The sequence below is a fragment of the Camelus bactrianus genome, chromosome 12, assembly GCF_048773025.1.
Source record: "Camelus bactrianus isolate YW-2024 breed Bactrian camel chromosome 12, ASM4877302v1, whole genome shotgun sequence".
NCBI classification, from domain to species: Eukaryota; Metazoa; Chordata; class Mammalia; order Artiodactyla; family Camelidae; genus Camelus; species Camelus bactrianus.
In genome coordinates this window covers 38,799,330-38,820,881 of record NC_133550.1, presented here as the reverse complement: position 1 = coordinate 38,820,881, position 21,552 = coordinate 38,799,330, and the positions used below count along the sequence as shown (strand labels likewise).

Here is a 21,552-nt window from a genome sequence, read left to right as displayed (position 1 = left end):
CAAAAATATGTTACTTAATTTCCAATTATTTAGGGATTTCCCAGATACATTCCTGTTATTGATTTCAAAGTAATTCTTTTGTGGTGAGAAAATATAATTTGTGTGATTTGAATCTTTTTCACTTATTGGTACTTGTTTTATAGCCTATCTTGATAAATGTTCCTGTGCTCTTGAAAAGACTGTGTATGCTACTGTTGTTGGTGAACTGTTATATAAATGTTAATCAGATCAAGCTGGTTGACAATGTTACTCAAATCTTCTATATCCTTACTGATTTTCTCTACTTGTTCTGTCAATTTCAAAGAGAAAGTTGTTAAAATCTCCAGCTGTAATTATCCATTTATCTATTTCTTCTTGCAGTTTTTGCTTCATGGATTTTGAAGCCTTATTATTAAGTGCATAAACATTTAGGGTTGTTATATCCTTGCAATGAATTGCTTCCTTAATCAGTATGAAATGTCCTTCTTTATTTCTGGTAATTTTCTTTGATCTGAAATCTTTGGTAATAATATAGCCACTATCAAAAGCTTTTGATTAGTGTAGGCATGGTATATCTTTTTCTATTCTTCTCCTTTTAACTTATTTATGTCTTAATATTTAAAGTGGATTTCTTGTAAGCAGCATAGTTGTGTCTTTAAAAAATTTTTATTCAATCTGATAATCTCTGCCTTTAATTGGAGTATTTAGATCTTTTAAATTTAAGGTGATTATTGATATGGTTCTGTTTATTCTACAATCTTGATTTTTAAAAAAAAATCTATCCCTCTTCTTTTTCTATCTTCTGTTGGATTGAGTATTTTAGGGTCCTTTTTATTTCCATTTTTGTTTATTAGTTATAACTCTTAAAAATGGTGATTGCTTTAGGGTTTATAGTATACATCTTTTTTATTGAAGTATAGTTGATTTAGAATATTGTGTTAATTTCAGGTATACCTGAAAGTGATTCAATCTAGTTACATATATATATATATTTTTTCCCACTTCTTTTCATTATAGTTTATTACAAGAATTGAATATAGTTCCCTGTGCTATACAGTAGGTCCTTGTTGTTTATCTATTTTATATATAGTACTGTTTATCTGTTAATCACAAACTCTTAATTTATCCCTCCCCTTGCTTTCCTTTTTGGTAACTATAAGTTTGTTTTCTATGTCTGTGAGTCTCTTTCTGTTTTGTAAATAAATTCATTTATATCATTTTTTTATGTTCCACATGTAAGTGATATCATATGATATTTGTCTTTGTCTGAATGACTCCACTTAATATGCTAATCTCTGGGTCCATCCACGTTACTACAAATGGAATTATTTCATCCTTTTTATGGCTAAGTAATATTCCACTGTATATATACATACATATCACATCTTCTTTATCCATTCATCTGAAGATGGACACTTAGGTTGTTTCCATGTCTTGGCTATTGTAAATAGTGCTGCTAGGAATGTTAGGGTGCATGTATCTTTTCAAATTAGCATTTTTGTTTTTTCCAGATATATGCCCAGGAGTGGGATTACTGGATCATAAGGAAACTCTATTTTTAGTCTTTTAAGGAATCTCCATACTGTTCTCCTTAGTGGCTGCACCACTATACATTCCCACCAACAGTGTAGGAGGGTTCCCTTTTCTCCACACCCTCTCCAGCATTTATTATTTGTAGACTTTTTGTTGATGGCCATTCTGACCAGTGTGAGATGATATCTTATTATAGTGTTGTTTTGCATTTCTTTAATAATTAGCAATGTTGAGCATCTTTTCATGTCCTCTTGGCCATCTGTATGTCCTTTTTGGAGAAATGTCTGTTTTGGTCTTCTGCCCATTGTTAGATTGAGTTGTCTGATTTTTTTTTGATATTGAGCTATATGAGCTGTTTGTGTATTTTAGAAATTAAGCCCTTGTAGGTTACATGGTTTGCAAATATTTTCTCCCAGTCTTTAGACTGTCTTTTCATTTTATTTATGGTTGTCTTTGCTGTACAAAAGCTTATAAGTTTGATTAGGTCCCATCTCTCTATTTTTGCTTTTGCCTTAAGAGACTGACCTAAGAAAACATTGCTACAATTCTGTCTCAGAATGTTTTCCCTATGTTCTCTTCTAGGAGTTTTATGGTGTCATGTCTTATATTTAAGTCTTTAAGCCATTTTGAGTTTATTTTTGTGTATGGTGTGAGGGAGTGTTTTAACTTCATTGATTTGCATATGGCTGTCCAGTTTTCCCAACATAATTTGCCAAAGTGATTGTCTTTTCTCTGCTATATTGTCTTACTTTCTTTGTTGAAGATTAATTGACCATAGGTGTGTGGGTTTATTTCTGGGCTCTCTATTCTGTTGCATTGATCTCTATGTCTGTTTTTGTGCCAATACCATGCTGTTTTGATTACTGTAACTTTGTAGTATTGTATGAATTCTGGAAGGGTTATGCCTCCAGCTTTGTTTTTTTCCCTCAGGGTTGCTTTGGCAATTCTGGGTCTTTTGTGGTTCCATATAAATTTTAGGTTTATTCTAGTTCTGTGAAAAATGTCATGGGTAATTTGATAGTGACTGCATTAAATATGTAGACTGCTTTGGGTAGTATGGCCACTTTAACTATATTAATTTTTCCAATCCAAGAGCATGGGTTAGCTTTCCATTTCCTTGAATCATCTTTGACTTAACACAGTCTATATTTAAGTAATATTTACCACTTCACATATAGTATAAGAAACTTACAACAGTATAATCCCATTTACTACCTTCAACCTTGTGCTACTGTTGTCATATATTTGACTTCTATGTGTATGATAAATTCCACAATACATTGTTAATATTTTTGCTCTCAAAAGTCAATTATCTTTTAAAGATATTTTAAAGATAAGAAAAAATATTTTAAAGGTAGCCACCTATTTTCCCTTTTTGATGATTTTCATTATTTTTTGTAGATCCAGATATCCATCTGGTTTCATTTTTCTTCTACCTGAAGGACTTCTTTTAACATTTGCCATAATGCAGGTCTGCCAGTAAAAAACTTTTTTTTTTTTTTTTTTTTTTTTGCTTTTCTATGCCTGAAAAAGTCTTTATTTCTTCTTCATTTTTGAAAGGTATTTTTGCTGGGTATAGAATTGTAGGTTGACTTTTTTTTTTTTTTCCTGTCAGTACTTTCAGGATTCTGCCCCACTGTCTTTTGTCTTACACTGTTGCTGTCAAAAAGCTGCCAGTCTTGTATTTGTTCTTCTGTACATAATGCTTTACTAGTTTTTTCTTCTGGCTGCTTTTAAAGTTTTCTCTTTAGTATTCATTGTTAGACTATTTGATTATGGTATGTCTTGGGGTAGTTTTCTTCTTTTTTCTTATGTTTAAGTTTTGTTGTGCTTCTTGGATCTGTGGATTTATAGCAATCGAATTTAGAAAAATTTCAGCCATTATTTGTTAATTTTTTTTCTGTTCCCCTCCTCTCTCTTCTCTCCTTTGTAGACTCCAATTGCATATATATTAGATTGTTTGGAGTTGTTCCACAGCTCACTGATGTATTTATTTAAGTTGCTGATTTATTTATTTATTTTTCTGTGTTTTTTTCTCCTGTGTCTCATATTGGGTTGTTTCTATTGCTATATATTGAACTTCACAAATCTTCTCTTCTGTAGTATCTAACCTACTAATTACATTCAATGTATTTTTCACCTGAGACATTGTGTTTTTCAACAGTGGAAGTTCAATTTGGATATTTGCTATATTTTCCATGCTCTGCTTAATGTGGTCAGTCTTTACATTCTTAAACTTAAGGAACATAGTTATGTTAACTGTTTAATGTCCATTACTACTAATTCTATCATTTATTTGTGTCATTTCTAGATCTGTTTCTATTGATTTATTTTTCTACTCATTATGAGTTGTATTTTTCTGGGGTTTTTTTTGTTGGTTTTTTTTTTGTTGTTGTTGTTTTGTTTTTTTGCATGGCTTCATTGGCTGCAGGACATTTTAAATTTTGCCTTGTTGAGTGCTAGATATTTTTATATTCTTGAGCTTTTTTCTGGGATGCAGTTAAGGTACTTGGAAATAGCTGAATCCTTTTGAAGCTTGCTTTTAAGTTTTGTTAGCTGGGACCAATTACATCCTTTAGTATGAAGGGCTGGTATAGGACTAGTTCTGCCATTTTACTGAGGCAGTACCCTTCTAATTACTCTACTGATGCATTACAAAGTTGAATTACAAGGTTTTCAACTCTAGCTGACTCGTCCTGGTCCTACATGACCTCTGAGGATTTGCTCCCTCTGTTCTTTAGGATGGTTTTTCTCTGGCTTCAGGTAGTTTTCTTACACACATGTGTTGATAAGTACTCTGCTGAAGACTGGAGGGGGATCATCTGTCAGTCTTTGGAAGTCTCTCCCCCAGTGCAATTCTCTCTTCTCTGGTACTCAGTCCTGCAAATTCTAGCCACCTTGGCCTTCTCTGACTCTTAGCGCCTAAATTCAGGAAATCCATTAGGCTCCTCCTAGATTCCTCCTCCCTGTACCCCAGTCTGGGAACTAGGCAATAAGCTGGGGCAGTCACAAAGCTTACCTCATTTGTTTCTGCTCTCTTTAGGATCACTGTCCTCTGCTGCCTGATGTCCTGTACCTGAAAACTTCATGTATTTTGTCTATTTTTTTTTTTTTTTTTAGTTGTTTCAGGCAGCAGGTTTAGTCTGGTTTTTGTTATTGCATTTTGGCTGAGAGCTGAAGTCTGAAAAAACCAAGACAGCTTAATTGTATGAAATACAGTTTATAGAACTATAACTGGACTAAGCCCTTATTGTTTACTTTACTTTATTCTTTACTTTGGGTTTTTTTTGGGGGGGTAATTAGGTTTGTTTGTTTATTTATTTATTTATTTTAAAGGGAGTTACTGGGGATTGAACCCAGGACCTCCTGCATGCTAAGCGCACACTCTACCACTGAGCTATACCCTCTCAGCCCTTCTTTTTGCATAAAAATATTATAGAAATGACATACTGGAAGTTTCATAATAAATCTAGAAGTATGAAAGTTTCATAATAAATCTAGAAGTATGGTTACATTTATTAGATAAGAAGGCTTAAAAAACAAATGAGTTTTCTTGCTGGGCATGTCAAACTAAAAAATGTGAAAAATAATTTAAAACAAACATCTAAACTTCATAAGGTTAGTCAATAATTCTATTTTAGAATTTTGCGTATTTTAACAGGCAGATAAATCCTCACTATAACTTTCTTTATAATTTTTGATACTTATTATAATCTTCTAATTTATACTTTTATGTTTATGCTATGCTTCAATGTGTCTTTGTATTCCATCTGATACTGTGTCTGATAGATTCTCAACAATACATATTGAGAGAGTCAATATAGAATCATGTTAAGACATTTATTTTAATTTTCTGACATAAGAATAATAATATAAATATAATAAAATATTATTTATATACTGTAAATTTTTTTCATAAGAGAATATACTAAGCACATAGTACTTCACAAGAAACTTTATCATAAAAAATGTCTTAGTTGTTTGCTAATTCTTTACCACTTTAAAGGTTTTACTTAAAAATTTTACTTTATAGGAAAAATGGATTTACTATTAATCCATATTAAAATACTTTTTGAGTGCCAAATTTGAATAATGTATTTTCAGTAATAAATGTACACCAACTGCAAGAATGAGAAAAACACATTTAGGGAGGAATCTCTGCTACTTTTTGGTCAATACAGCCTCATAAAAAGATAAATCACCTCCACAGCAAAAACTAACTCTATATTAGAAAAATAATCACACTTCTTCCCTACTCTACTTAAGCCTGGTTAGAATAACATCTGTATTGAGAAATATTTCCAGTTACATTTTATAAAGTCATCATTTGTTTTATGGGGTGTTTACAAGTTGTTTACAAATAGCATCTGGTTAGTTCCATTGAGTCTTGTTACTATACATTGACAGCTGTTCTGTTTATTGTTAGATTGATGACACACCTAAGACCTAAACATAGAAATTGATATATTTGTCTCCATTTCTATTGTTTATCAAGCTATCTTAAAACTCCAAACTCTCATACTTTTTAAAGTCCTAATATTTAGTGGGATTCACACACTCTGATTTTGTATTGTCACCTCACTAACAAGAAAGACTATATGTCAATTGACTTCTGAAACTAGTTGCTGGCACTGTTTAAGTTGAAGTTTTAGGAATTTGAGAAGAAAAGCTCAAAGAACATAAGACTCTTCAAGTACATATACCTCAATATGGTCTTGAAACCAGCTTTCTGCTTTCCTGAGTAGGTAACCTTTGAGAAAGCATGTGAAGTGTCAGGCTTTTAGAGGGTTGCAGCAAGTGGGAGTTCTGGTTTCATGGAGAGAGGAGGCTGGACAAGGAGAAGATAGCATAATTAACAGGTGGGCGTCTGTGGTGGAGCAGCTGGTTGGTTTAATTTTAGAACATTTGTCCTTGTCTGTGCCACTTTAAGTGGAGCACCTACTTGTCTGAGAGAAGTGTGTCTGTCTTTGGGCAGCGCCAAAATCCTTCTGCTTACACTCTGGAGCATTAAGTACCCTGTTTCATCAGATAGCCCACTTTTTAAAGTGGGAGAGTCTTATCTACGCAACTAGTCCTTCTAAGATAGGACAATATAACCTAATAAAGCTCTCCATGGAGCAAGCTGAGGAATGCAGTGCACTCAAGTGACTTACTTGTACTATAATAACCTCGATTTGTAAGTACACAAAAGCCTCTTTGCATGTTTCAAGGGTATATTTACAGTTTTAAAATGATGAAAAGGCAGCTTTTTAAATATCTCCGGGGGAAGAGAAATGACAGAACTGCAAGAAGGAACAAGAAACAAGACAGAAGACCAAAATAAAGATTGGGGCTATAAATATATTTTTTAAAATTATCCAGTATATTTGGAATCCTAGCTTTTCCTTTGCCCTCACTACTTGGAGTCATAGGATTTAAGTGTCAGAGAGTCTTTAGCAATCTATGATCTAGTCCAACTAGAGGAAACTGAGGCACAGAGTGCTTAAAGTGATTTGCCAAAGGTCAATCAATAGGTTTGTGACAGAACTATGACTAGAACCCAGTTTCCTGACCTCCAATCTAATGACTTTTTTCATTATATTCCACTTTAAACTTGTTTTCCAGCTAGTCATTTCTGAATTAAAGTTAAATTTTAAATGGATGATTAAAGAAAATATTATATATGATTTATCTCACCTCCACTTATCATCCTAATAATGGATGGCAGTAACTGTACCACCTTTATTTTATTAATGGATGTGACTAACTGTCCCCCTCATAAAAGTTATGATACCTACTCCTGTTTGGCTTACAGGGATGTGGTGAAGATTTTTAAAAAGACATCAGATGTAGAAACACCTGAAAAATCACTGCTTTTTGTAAATAAACTTGATTGGTGAATAGCCTTTTATTGGGGACTTGCCTTTTTTGTTGGCATATCGACCTTCTTTGGGACTGAGCCCTATTAGTAAATGCAGCCCAGTGGCTAGGATTCATTGACGGATCCCTCAGATGCTGACTGTATGTCAATCTGTGTAACTTCCCAGTATTTCACCTGTTTCTTGTCACCATATTTGGCTCATAGTTTGGAATACCCTCTGCTTCATCTTGGATCATTAATACTTTCTGTTTGCTTGTCTAGACTGGAAATTGCAGGTATGATCTCTATGCTTTCACTGCCCATCCCTCCCAAATCTTGCTCCCTCTCTTTGTACTCAACTTTATATACTCCAGTTATACTGAACTCCTTTCTGTTCCTAGAAAGCTCCATGGTGTCTCTCCCTTCCCCTTCCCGACTTTTGCCCATACAATTCCCCTGCCTGGAATACTTTTCACACCTCTTTGCCACTGTCACCCACTGCTTGACCCCCTTAGTTGGCCAACTGATACCTATCTTTTAGGTGTCATCTTAGATGTCACTATTTGGTAAGCTTTCTTCATCATTCCTCTCCACTGCAAGCCAAATGAGATGTTCTTCCAATGTGTTACTTCAAGTACCTGTTATTTCTTCCAGAATTAAAACTTAACCATTTCTATTTGAATTGATATATTTGTCTCTAGACTGTGAGCCCCATGACTGCAGAGTGCCTTGTTGGCTTGCCCACCATATAGCCAATGCTTGGCATGTATAAGAGTTAACCATATTTGTTGAAGGATCATACTCATGCTTAATAATGATTTACATGTCGCAAACTGCTTTTATCTTTATTTATCTAATTTCATACTTACAGTAAACCTGTGGTATGGTATTATTCATTCCCATTTTTCAGATACAGAAACCCTGAGAAGATGTTAATTAACTTGTCCAAACTCATCTAGCTAGTAAGCGGCAGAGCTAGAGCTGAACCCAGGTTGTTGGAGTTCAAGTTCAGCATTATTACCATCATATCATAGCTAACTTTGTTTGGTTATAGAATAGTTGATGGTTTTAAGCAGGTGATCAGGAGAGAGAAATTATTGGCACTTCTCTTCAGGAGAATAAATTTGGCAAAGAGAAGAGCCTGGACCATGGTGGAGGCAGTGTGGGCAGGGTGGGACAGAACAGCCATATGTGAGAGGCCAAGAAATGAATAGCAGAACAAAAACTAAGAACTAAAGGCTAAGCTTTAGGGGCCACTCATAATTAGAGGTCAGAAGGAAGGAGATGAGCCAGAAATAATACCAAAAAAGGACCAGTGACCAATATAGGAAAAATAGGGAAAATTCATCTTCCTAGAAGCCAAAGGAAGTGAGAATGCAAAGAAAGAAAATGTGATTAATAATGGCAAATTCAATTCAGGAGGCAAGAAAGAATTTGAGAAAAAAAATGAGGGGTTTGGCTGGCTCACAGAAGACTTTTGGGGGCCCAGATGGAATAGGGGACAGTTTGTAAAGGTTTCAAGAAAATAACGAACAAAGAAATGGAAGCAAGAAAGAAATTATTGAAGAATTTTGGCAGTTTGTTTATTCATTCATCAGTTGATAGACATTTGGGTTGTTTACAGATTTTGGCTATTATGAATAAAAGTGCTACAGACATTCACACAGAAGTCATTGTGAGAACCTAAGTTATTTTTCATGGGCACTTAGGAGAGGAGTTGTTAGGTAGTATGGTAAGAGCATGTTTAACGTTACTAGGAACTGCTAGACTGTTTCCTAAGGTGATTGTACCATTTTGCATTTCCACTAGCAATGTATGATGAAAGTTTTAGTTGCTACACATTATCATCAGCACTTGGTATTGTCAGTCTTCTTAACGTTACCTTGATAGTGAATGTGAACATCTCTCCCTGTGGTTTTAATGCACATTTCCCTGTTGACTAATGGTGTTGAGCATCTTTTCATGTGTTTGACATACGTCTTCTTTGGTGAAGTATCTGTTCAAATCTTTTGCCCATTTTTTATTCTTGTTTTTCTTCTTGTTGAATTATAAGAGTTCTTTACAAATTTTGATATATAAATATATATTCAGATATATGATTGGCAAATATTTTCTTCCAGCTTACAGTTTGTCTTTTCATTTTCTTAATAGTATCTTAAAGATAAAAGTTTTTAATTTTTATAAAATTCAGTTATCAATATTTTCTTTTTGTGATTTGTGCTTTTTGTGTCCCATCTAAGAAATTTTTGCCTAACTCAAGGCCATAAATATTTTCTCCTATGTTTTCTTATAGAAGTTTTATCATTTTAGCTCTTACATTTAGGTATACAGTTCACTTCAAATTAACTTTTCTATATGGTGTGAAGTAAGTGTTGAGAACTAAGTTAAGTGTTCTTTTTTCTTTCTTTCTTTCTTTTTTTTTTTTTTTTGCATATGGATGTCCAATTATTCCAGCCCTGTTTGTTGAAAAGGCTACTTTTTCTTCATTGAATCACCTTGACAGCTTTGTTTGGTATAGTTTTCTTCATGTTTCTTTTGCCTGAAGTTTATTGATCTTACTAGATCTGTGGATTTATAGTTTCCATCAAGTTTAGAAAAATTTTGCCTGTTATTCCTTACAAAAATTATTCTGGTCCTCTGCTTCTTCTTTTACCCCACCTACATGAATGTTAGATCACTCAATATTGTTCCACAGTTCACAAATGCTCTTTTAAACTTTTTTTTGGTGGGGGGAGGTAATTAGGTTCACTAATGCTCTTTTCATTCAATTTTCTTTTCTCTATGTGCTTTACTAATTTATAGTTTCCACTACTTATGCTGTCAGGTTCACCAGTCTTTTCTTCCACACTATCTAAACTGCTGTTAATCCCTTGCAGTATATTTTCATTTCAGAAATTGCATTTTTCATCTTTAGAAGTTCAATTTGGATTTTTAAATATCTTTTATTTCTATCTTAAACATGTTTGTGTTTTCTTGAACATATGGGATATATTTATAGTATCTATTTTAATGCCTTTGTCTGCTCATTCTACCAGCTGTGTCATTTCTGGGTGTTTCTATTAATTGATTTTTCTTCTGGTCAGGAGTCATAGTCTCATGGTTGTTAATTCTGATCGAACATTGGACATTCTGAATTTTATGTTGTTGGTTGCTGGATGTTGATGCATTTTTCTAAGAAGAGTTAAGTTTTTTTCTGATATGCAGTTAATTTACTTGGGATCAGTTTAATCTTTTTGAGGGTCGTTTCAATTTTTTGTTAGGGTGAATCCCGTCTAGTCTTCACTCTAGGGCTAATTTAAACCCACTAGTAAGGCTATCTGAGAACCCTTATAAGGACTCTTCCCAGTGCCTATGAATTATGAGGTCTTTCCACTTTGGGTGGTAGGAACATGAACTATTCTCAGCCTTGTGGGAATACTAGGAATTGTTCAGCTAGTTACTATATTCTGGTGCTTCCTTCCCCATTCTTGGAGAGTTTTAGTTCACATGTAAGCAGCTTAGTATTCAGCCAAAGATTTGAGGAGACTTTTCAACAGACCTGTAGACTTTTCTCTCTTTATGCAGCTTCCTCTTCTCCAGTATTCTGCCCCACAAATTCTAGCTGCCTTGGCCTCCTTGAGCATTGATCTGTCTCCACAAGTTAAGTGAGACCATTGTACTTTGGATTCCTCTCCCTTTGCCATGCCTTAGAAATGCCCCATCAGTAAGCTGGGCAGTCACAGGGCTTGTCATGTTTGTTCCCCTTCTCTCAGAGATCAGTCATGTGCTGCCTGTTGGCCAGTGTCAGAAATAATTATCACTTTTTTTTTCTGGTGTACTATCTTTATTTTTTATTTTTTAACGTGGGAAGGTAATTCCTATAGCAGTTAATCCTTCACAAGGAGAAGCAGAAATCCTATTTCAAATTGCTGACTTTTAAGATGTGCAACTTCTGGAGTGTCAGAAATGAGACAAAAAGAAAAACCTATCTGATTTTAAGAAGATCAGTTTGAATTTGTAAATGTAATTATTCTTTCTTTCTTATCCCTTTCCTACCCATCTCCCTTTCCTCCCTAAAGGGTAGTGGATTCTACTTGAGATTTTCTCCTCGAGCAAATGAATGTTGCAAATGACATGCTTTCTTTAATTTGCCGTATTTGGAGGCATCCTCAGTTATTTAAGTAGCAGAGACTATGGTGTTGCAGGTATCTTTTTTTTTTTTTTTTTTTTTTTTCAGAGTAGATGAAATTACAGCAGCTCTGGGTAGCTATTTCACTTACTGAATTAAAAGTTCCTAGGGTTTCGCTTTGGCCCTGCTATTATTCAACATGATCAGAATAAAGCTGTTTATACTCTTCTATGCCTCATTCACTTACTTGTAATATCGAGGTACTTTAATGCAGTAAAATTATGCACCTGGTAAAAGTGAATTTTCCTGCAGCACAGCAATAGAGATATTCCTTTAAATGAAGTACACTAAAAGAATCATTCTTGGATCTCCAATTTACTTACAAAACCTAGCCATATTAAAAAAAGATAAACCATGAAAAATCAGTTATTAACATCCAGAAGAATTCCCTAAATCTACCTAACTACATCTACATTTCTATAGTTCTTGTCTCTCATCCCTCTCTTTAAGAATAAGATGACTCTTAAACACTAACAAGACCAAATGCCAGTAAAATTATCCACTGTGGCTAAATTTTCACGTTATTTTTTTCATGTTAAAGGCTTTAAAATTTTATTCCCCCCTGTTTATCCTCTCAATTAATCTTCCCTATAAAATGCATATATGCATATAAGTTAAAAATAGACATGTTCTCTAACTGGGTAACATAAGAAACTACATTTGGCCATTAGCCTGACTTTAAAACTAGCTTTCTTGTTGAACATTTTTGTGCCTGTTGGGGGATTTCCATAACGCAAACCTACACTAGAACGTGCTTTCACCATTTCATTCAAGAGACTTAATCAGGAGCAACCAAAATGTCCTGGTTAAGGTTTAAAAAGTATATCAGACTTTAAACAATGTTACCCTAGTGGAGAGATCCTAGCTACCAAACAAATAGACTTCAAAGGGACCTCCTGACTTTCCCTAAACCACAGACAAATATTTGCTATTACTGTTGTAATGGGTTGCATAGGGCTACTTTGTCCTTCACTTGTAGGAGACCTTGAAGATAGGTGTTAATTGCCATGAAAAGTTTTCTCAGTAGAGATAACTCTCATATACCTTTTCCCATTAAGTTCTAGTCTAACATATAAGGGTTAGTTGCAAGAGATGAATTAAGGAAGACAACTGAACGCTGAATTAGAAGGAAAGATTTGCAGAAATAAAAGGAAGTAAACTAACTTAAAGGATAAAAAGTAGATAATATTTTCTCTACTTTGACCTACATGTAGTGAAGTACAACCAGTTCAGCTGAAAGACTGGTATCCCTAATTTATATGATTCTTAGAGATAGAAAACAATCAATACTGTAAAATTAGTCTATGTTTCCTTCTTGCTTCAGAGTAGAGATTTACAGTGAAGAGCTGGAAGTACAGAATCTTTCAGGGTGTTTAAGCCATTGGGCTTATAGAGCATGAAAGCCCATAATAGAAATTCTGACCTCCAAAGAGAAACAAATTAAACCTCATTTAGTTTCTAAAAATGTTTCTTTCTCATACTTTAGATAAGAAAAAGACATTTCCAACCTGGATAGATTGCAAGCTTGGCTAAAATAAATCCTAATTGTGTCTCTTATCGGTAGTGTCATTTTTGTTTCTGAGTGATGACAAAGCCATGATTAAATAAGATAAAATCCCAAGTCTATGTGACATTAAGCTTTTTAATAAAAGAAGCATTTATTTATTAATTCAACCTTTTTTTTTTTATTGAGGAGAATCTTTGTATCAAGCACTATGCTAGGCACTCTGGATACAAAACTGAATAAGAAAATCAATTATGCATTGGATTTCAGTTGTTCCTTAATTCTTGAAAATTGACTGAGTGCTGTCAAAAGCAGTGTTAGAAAACAGCTGAAAACATTTTTTAAAGCAGAAGAGAACATAAGGCCATTTAACCCAAATTTCTCAATGCAGGAAGTTCCTCTAGAACAGCTGATACCGATCCATTCTCAGTTAGATCCCACACCCTTGTCAGGCAGCATGTTTCATTTTTTGATGGTTCAAATTATCAAAAAGTTTTTCTGTGTTAAGCTAGGATCTGTCCTCTGTAACTTCCAATACTGATCTTGGAGCTATACAAAATAAGTCTACTTTATCTTCAATAAAGAAGTCCTTCAAATATTTAAGGGTAGCCATCAACTTCCATTCTCCAGGTAAAATATATACAGTGTCTCATATCACATAGTTTCTAGACCATTTACCACTTTGGCTAGGTAGCAGATGACTTCTGTATTATTTTTGTGTATGTGTGTGCAAGCCACTGATGACACTATTTTCCAGACACTTCCCCCTCTAAGATGTCAAATAAATTCCAGCCTCTGCTGCTGAACATTGCTTTTCCAATTCTTTTTCAATCCAAGTGCATTTCAAAGGTTTTTCTGTAGCCTAAGGAATATCCACATTTTAAAAGAATGATACTATTTCAGTACAGTTATTTGGGAAGAAATGGAGTTGATGAGTGGAGACAGTGTATGATAAGAAAAGAAATGAGTTCACTATGAGAATATTATTTATGTAGCCTCCTGAGCATTCATCTACAATCACGGCAGAACAATCAAGTTTCAATATTATTATTTTGGGAGGTGGGGAAGGGGAGGAAAGAGTCACTTCTATATCTGAATAGAATGTAGTGATATTATCTGCATATTTCCATAGCACCTGTCATTTCTCATTTCATGAGAAAATAATATTTCTGGTTATACACCAACTAAACTGAAAGGCAAACTGGCAGGTAAGGCTGTGGTAAGAGCCTCAGGGGAAGGCTGCAGCCGCCTAAATATTCAGTAGCTACATGTGAACAGAATCAGTTCCTCCTAACTCCATGAGCAGTTGAAGTGATGGAGGTGACTGGTTGGACACTGACCGGGAGGTTAAAATGGCCTGTGAGGATGAAAGTAACTGCTAGACCATCCAGAAGGAGCTAAATCCTTTCTTAAGTGGACTTTTAAAAAAGGAGAACTAAAAAGGAGCAGAAATAATACATCACCGAAGTCCTGGCCCATCGATTTTCATGTGTGCCTGGTGCATGTTTTATAAAGTTATTGGAAAACAGGTGCTTTCTACCTGTTCTGGATACCGTATTTCAAATTGGTAATCTTTTCAACATGTTATAACTTCCTAACTTGAACAGGACTTCAAGAGAGACTTTTTCAAGCATATTATTTTATAAGACCATTAATTTTAACAACAAACCTACCTTACAAAATCATGAAGAATATCTATTTTTAACAAAGCAATAAAGGCAAGTTTAAATAGGGAATCCAGACGAGAGACAGGAACTAAACTTTGCTCGCTTGCTCTGAGTTCACTACAGAGCAACCTCTTACTAAAATCACTTGGAAATTCCTCCTTGAGTCTGAAATATCAACAAGGTGTAGGTGGATACATTTTTTTCAGTTTTTGATAAGAAATTTTACTTTAAGCTCATACTTGTGTCTTACCATAACTTTGCCATCTAAAAATATCTTTAAAAATCTAGTTCCTTATCTTCTACTTGACATTCATGATACAGTTTTAAAAAGATGTAGTCACAATAGGTATGCAGAACTAAATGTGGAATGAAGAGACATGAATTTTTCTTTGTCTATCCTAATTTGTTTATTTTTCTCTAAGTCTAACTCCTTCTAGTCTATTTTTGCCTGTTTGTGAAGGTGACTGGGCTACTGCTTTAATGAAAATATATATAATTCTTTATATTCACTTTTCTGCTATTAAATGGCCAAGACTGATGTTCTCTAGATAAATATCTATCCAAAAGCACTAAGCAAAAATGTAGACCCCCAATGCTCTTCAAAAACATTGACAGTTAACCAATGTTTGTATGGGATGTCCCTAACTTACAAGTGGTTCGTGTTCTTAAAATTATCTGTGAGTCAGTTGCCTGGGCTTTAGAATGCATTTTATGTCTATTTTTGTTTGCTACTGTATCCCCAGAGCCTGGAATAGTGCTAGACACATAGTGGGCATCCAGATATTTGAATGACTGATGAACGGGCCCAAAAGTTCCCTTCACTAATAATGTAATTGAATTATATTATTATTAATAATGAGCATTGATACAGTACTTAGTTAGCCATTTATACAACACATTTATATATGTCTTATTTTACTTTTTCTCATATTGATTCAATTTACAAATGGAGAATCTAAGACCTCTAAATTAAAGAGAGCCTTTTAAGCTACTTGAGAGGTTCAGGTGTGAGTGAGGGAGCTTGAATTAAAGTGGTGACAGTGGAGGCAAGAACCAACTTAGACACAGAGCCACCAGAACGTGGTGATGGACCTGATGTGAGACTCCAACTCCTACACTTATGCACTGCATCTAGTAATATAAGCTATAGATAAAATATCATCTATTAATACAAAATAGAGACTCAGAGAGTAGGGACTCATTTCTTTTTCTTCTGTTACCTCTTTCTTTGGCAGTTATGTGACTTCCTTATATTTAGAGGTTAAAAAGAAGGACCACTCACCTTGTGAGAAGTGAGATCTCCCCAAAAAGATTGTACCAAAGTTGAGGGCTCCTGCCTAGCTGGCAGGAAGAGTGACATGACTAAGCAGTATCCGACCTGAGACCTCTGCTATTGGAGTAGTTTGGATGTAAAGAATTTTCTTAAGTCATTACACACTCTACAGCATAATCCATGTATTCAGAGGTAGATGAGACATTAAAGAGTTCTGAGACAAACCTCCAAATCTGTACATAAATCCTCTCAGTAACATCTCTTAAAGGGGATCATTCAGCCTTTGCTGAAACATTGCATGGGATGAGAAACTCAAGGGAGTGCAGTTTGTCTTTTGGATACATCCAGTTTTTAAGAAAATCTTTCTTTGGTCAAACTCTTGCCTTCTGAAAGCATCAGAGTCCATTTAATCCCTCTTCAAACATCTGAAGAATGCTAGCAATTCCTGAACATCCATAAATCCTCTCTCATAGGTGAAATATCCCAAGTAAATTGTTCATTATATAATGAGGTTTCTAATTGATCTCACTAGTTCTGCTCAGCTTTCTCTAAATAGGAATATCTTGACCTGAACATAATATTCTAGCTATGCTTTGACTAGAGAACACAATAGAGGGGCTATTCTCTTTTGTTTGGGGGCATTCTTCTTCTATTAATGCAGCCTAAGATTGCATTAGCTTTTTTGGCAATCATGATGTACTGTTGACTCACGTTGAGATTACAGTCAACTGAAACCCTCAGGTCCTTTTCACATGAATGGCTGATAAATTACACCTCTTTAATAGTAGTACAGCTGATTTTTGAAAAGAGGAATTTATCACTATTAAGTTTAATCTCATATAAGTTTTGCTTAAGAATCTTTCACATTGCTCCCTGAGTTGTCTTTCTTAAACAGTTCTGAATATGTTATCCCTACCCAGAACTATTGATTGATCTCTGCTACCCACAGCATCAATTCCAAAATACTTTGCACACTGGGCCCTTTATAATCCAACCTGAACCTCCAGAGTTAGCCTCATCTTCCCCACCGCTCTCTCTTCCCCACCCCACACCACTCCATACTCTCCAACCATGCTGAGGGTTGACTGTCTCCATATATGTGCAGTTCTCCATGGAATTCCCTCCTCCACCTTTCAATTACTACTTATACTTTGAAAGAGAGCAATTTAAAAGTCCCAATCAGATTGTGAACTCCCTGAAGGCAGGCATATACTACAATGAAGTTCAGGTAATAGGAAGGAGACATAGTTTACAAGTTTTACATTTTTAAGTTGTTTTTGTTTGTTCTGTCAAAGGAAAGAATATTTAAACCTCTTTCTTCGAACTTAGTTTCTCCTCCCAACTCTAGAAATGCAGGTGAGTAGGATTTGGCTTACTTGAAAGAGCAGTTCTTAGGGAGAGGGAGTAAGAAGCTTGGCAGTTTATCTGTGTGAAACAAACATCTGCACAAGTTTGTGCAGAGGCAGTGTCACAAGGTGATTGTTTTCCAGAATCACAAAACAACCACTCTTGCTCCTGACACAGCATTGTAAGAAGCCCAGCTGGAAGCATTGCAGGAGCAGAAGCCTCAGGCCCTCCGTCAGGTCCTTTCCAATGATAATGATGAAAAACTAAACAAAATCCACCAAGATACCTTTACATGCACCTTCCACTGTTTTCCAAGAGGTGTTGATATATTGAACCTTTCCATCTACACTGGAATCTTTTGTGCCAGGCCTTAGCAGACTTAGAGCCTGTGGTTTTAGTTTGCAAAGGGATGCAAGATATAACATTGTTCTTGTTGAGAAATTGTACTATCAACTATCTGCCTTAGGATCTGTCATCCTAAATGGCTAACTTAACATTTAGCAATGTCAAACAGACTGTTTAGTGTGTCTGCACACCAAGTACTTTGCATAAAAATGCTTCAAACAACAAAGAGCAATAAATAGTTATTATTGATAATATTAACAACACTAATGCCTCAGAGTTCATTATTTGATAAATAGCTATTTAATATGTTAGGAAATATGTTAGATGCTGGGTAGTGTTTCTTCAAGTGTGGTCATGGACCATCTTAACGAGCTTGTGAGACAATGTGATAAATGCCATGATAGAGGTGAACACAAGCTAAGAGTACACAATGTGTGATGCACATACATAGTGCACCTAACCCAGAATTTTAGGAAGAGGTGAAGTTTAAGAAGAGTCCTTAAGGATGAGTAGATATTATCTACCCTTTCATCCATCCAACCAAAAAATATTTGAGTGACAACTTAGCTAAGGGGATAGGAGGTAGGACTCAGGGAAGGGAGCAGAAGAGAGGAGTGTCTCAGGAGAAGGAAGCTTGTGTGCAAAGGTCAGAGGATGAGAAAGAGCCTGGCACCCTGAGGTAATACACGTAGTTCAGTAGGTATGGCTGGAGGCTGGGGTGTAAGAGGCAGTCATGAGAGTTGGGGAAGCAGGCAATCAGAAAGGGCCTAGCCTGTCACATGAAAGAATGTGGACTATGTTATGAGGAAACTGGAGAGTCACTGAAGGGTTTTAAGCAGAGAAGTGACATTTTGAATTTTATAAAGATCTGTCAGAGTATGGTATAGAGAATAGATTGGGGAGCAAGCAAAACAGACTAGAGAGAATCTTAAGGAGAATATTGCAAAAATGCATAGAAATGAAAAATAATGGTGTTTTGCACCACTATTTGTAGCCATAGGGATGGAGAAGAGCATATGTACTCAAGAGAGACTCCAGTATCAGAATGGGACAAGCCGTGGTGAATGACTGAGGCTGGCTGAAGGAGAGAAAGGAATTGAGAATGAATCTCAGTTTTTGCCTTGACGGGCCTTTCTGGATTAGGCAGGGATGCCATTCATTCAGGTTTTTATTTTCTCAGTGAGGTAAGAGGCAAGCTCTTTGGCTGAGAGCAAGCAAGGGGTGAGTGGAGGGGTTTTAGGGAGAGGGGAAGACACTTTTGAAACAGTCACTACAGGAATGAAAGAGAGTTGAGGAAAAAAGAATTTTTCCAGGGGTGTTTGAGGGCGAACTTCAGGGTGGAAAACATAAATTTGTAGAGGCATCTCTCAGCACAATTGTGTTATTATTTTTCCCATGAGACTTCAACTGTTTAGCTGAAGGAGCAAGAAGGCAAACAGAAGGACTAGAATCGGGATGTGATGGAAAGACAAGGGGGCAATGGAGTTGAGAGAACTGAGAGAAGAGTCCAGAGAGAAAATCCTGGGAGCAGGCGAAGTATTATGTCCATTTTTGCAGACAAATAGGTATTTGGGGGCCAGAGAAGAGATAAAAGAAGTGTTCTAATAAGACATAACTAGATTATTGGAGGAAAGAAATGAAAAGTAGAAAAAAATGGCCAGAAGTAACAAATAGGAATTGATAGAGTGTGTGGGAAGGAAGGGAGCTAGGGATTTGGGGAGCAGGAGTTGACAATTACCTGTTTTTTTTGTTTTTTGCAAACTACACATCTTCACTATACCCCATCCCCTAGAAAGGATCCCCCAGTGGGCTTATGCTCTTCTGAACTTCAATAATCATCAGAGAGGGAGCTATTGTTATAACAGGATGAGTGTAGTGTCCAACCCCTTTGTTGGGATAGGAAACATGGGTTGTTGGAGAGTGAGGTCCCTAGTTCTTCTGATAGAGCACTGGTTTGACAGGACCTCCATTTCCCTTTTCTTTTTATTGGGAGGTGGGGGTGGGGTTAGATGACTATTCATTGAGACATAGGATACAAGAGAAATGTAGGCATCAATTACTGGAGGAACTGATGGAAAACTTCGAAGACCTCAGAAAGGTCAGGTTGAAATAAAATAAAAAGAAACAAATTCTTAATGGAGATTGCAGTATAAGAGAGTGATTACATTTTCTCTCCTCAATTTCAAAACATTGAAGCCTTTTTCAGTAGCCACGAAAAGATATAGTCTAAGTAAAAATGATGTCATGCAGAAAGCATCTGAATGTTTTTCATAATTTTTATGTTTTGTTTTAGGAATAGTGATTATGGAGTGTAAAGTAACATCGGCAAACATAGCTGACGCCTGGGAAGACTTCTGCTCCTCAATCAGTTGCAGGAAGGATAGGAAGAGAAGTGAAATATGACATAAAAAGAAGGTTGGTGTTTTGTTTTCATTTGTTTGTTAACAAGACAAACCATCCAGGAAGAGTTTGTTTCTTAGAGATAAAGTGAGATGTATGCAAAATGCCAAACATAGAAACTGGCACATTCTACTGTAATCTCTAAAAAATGGTTTTCTCTTCTCCTTAATAGAACAATTAAACATTAATACAGTAAACATTAGGTAAAACATTAATTTTTTTGAGATTGTGAAAACATAAATACTTTTACTTAAGTGGAATTAATTGCACAGCGCCCTTGCCTAAGGTAGATGTTCTTCATCACATTCTGCAAATCAAGTATCACAATACACTAAGCAGAAAATATGTGTACGATGCTGTATTTTAATTTCGTTTCCAATACTGTGATAGCTCACGGGCATTCCAAAAAATGACTTTTTAAAAATCACTCCAAAAAAACTGCTCCTATAGCTGAAATTTTGAGTCAAAAAGGATTAAAAGTTGGATGAGTCAAGATAAAATGGAATGTGAGCCGCTTATAATCTGAAAGCCCCTAAAATCAACATTTCTCTTTCAGCATATTTTCAAAGGTATCTTTCTCCTTCAATACTGTTTCTTCTCCCTTTTCTGTCATCATTCTTTATCTGACTAGTGCTTTCCCTTCTCCCTATTTGTTTTGGTTCATCTTTTGAAAACCTAAAATTGTCTCATGCCTTTCCTCTTACTTGTCATTTTAAAACTTGTACCCACTGTTTTGATTTTGGCAAGTTAATGTTATTCGAATTCATGCTGTTGCTTAATTAAACAACCACTGGACCAACAGATTGGTAAGACTGGTTTTCAAATAAGCCTTGGCAGTTGCAAAAGTGTTTTTGGTAATGGCAGCTTCGATGGAGTAACTTTGATCCTCCCCTGGGCTCAGTTCTTGGACTTTCCTCTTTTCCATCCACACCCACTCCCTTGATGATCTCATCCAGTTTCATGGCTTTAAATATCATCTCTACACTGATTACTCCCAAATTTATATTATTTAGTTCAGACCCCTCCTCTGAACTTTAAACTCACAGATCCAACTGCCTACTCAGTATCTCCACCTGGACGTCTCACAGGCAACTCATACCTAACATGTCCAAATATGAGCTCCTGGCATTCCTCCAAATCTGCTCCCCTAGAGTCTTTTCCACCTCAGTAATTGGCTATCCCATTCCTCCAGGTGCTCAGGCTAAAAACAACCTTACTTTTTCCTTTTTGTCACACCCTGCATTCAACCTGTCAGCAAACACTGTTGGCTCCATCCATAAAATTGACCCAGAACTCAACCACTTTTCACCATTTCCACTGCTACCTTTTGTCCATGAACCATCAGATCTAGCCTGAATTATTGTAAGAGCATTCTAGCTGGTCTCCCTGCTTCCTACTTTGGTCTTTCCTTAACACACAAACCAGAACAATCTTATTAAAAATAAATTGATCATATTGCCCCTCTGCTTAAAACCTCCAATGGCTTCCAATGTCATT

At 35.6% G+C, this 21,552-nt stretch overlaps 1 protein-coding gene and 1 long non-coding RNA gene across 3 annotated transcripts in view; one reads left to right on the top strand and one right to left on the bottom strand.

The window, feature by feature from the left end:
- NTN4 (netrin 4) overlaps positions 1-21,552 on the bottom strand; it is a 104,192-nt gene that overhangs the window by 72,509 nt on the left and 10,131 nt on the right. The gene's annotated exons all lie outside the window — the stretch shown is intronic.
- LOC105075012 (uncharacterized) overlaps positions 1-21,552 on the top strand; it is a 165,447-nt gene that overhangs the window by 137,219 nt on the left and 6,676 nt on the right. The window contains exon 3 of the long non-coding RNA XR_835834.3: positions 19,949-20,070. This is a non-coding gene — a long non-coding RNA (uncharacterized LOC105075012). The remainder of the gene's footprint in view (positions 1-19,948; positions 20,071-21,552) is intronic.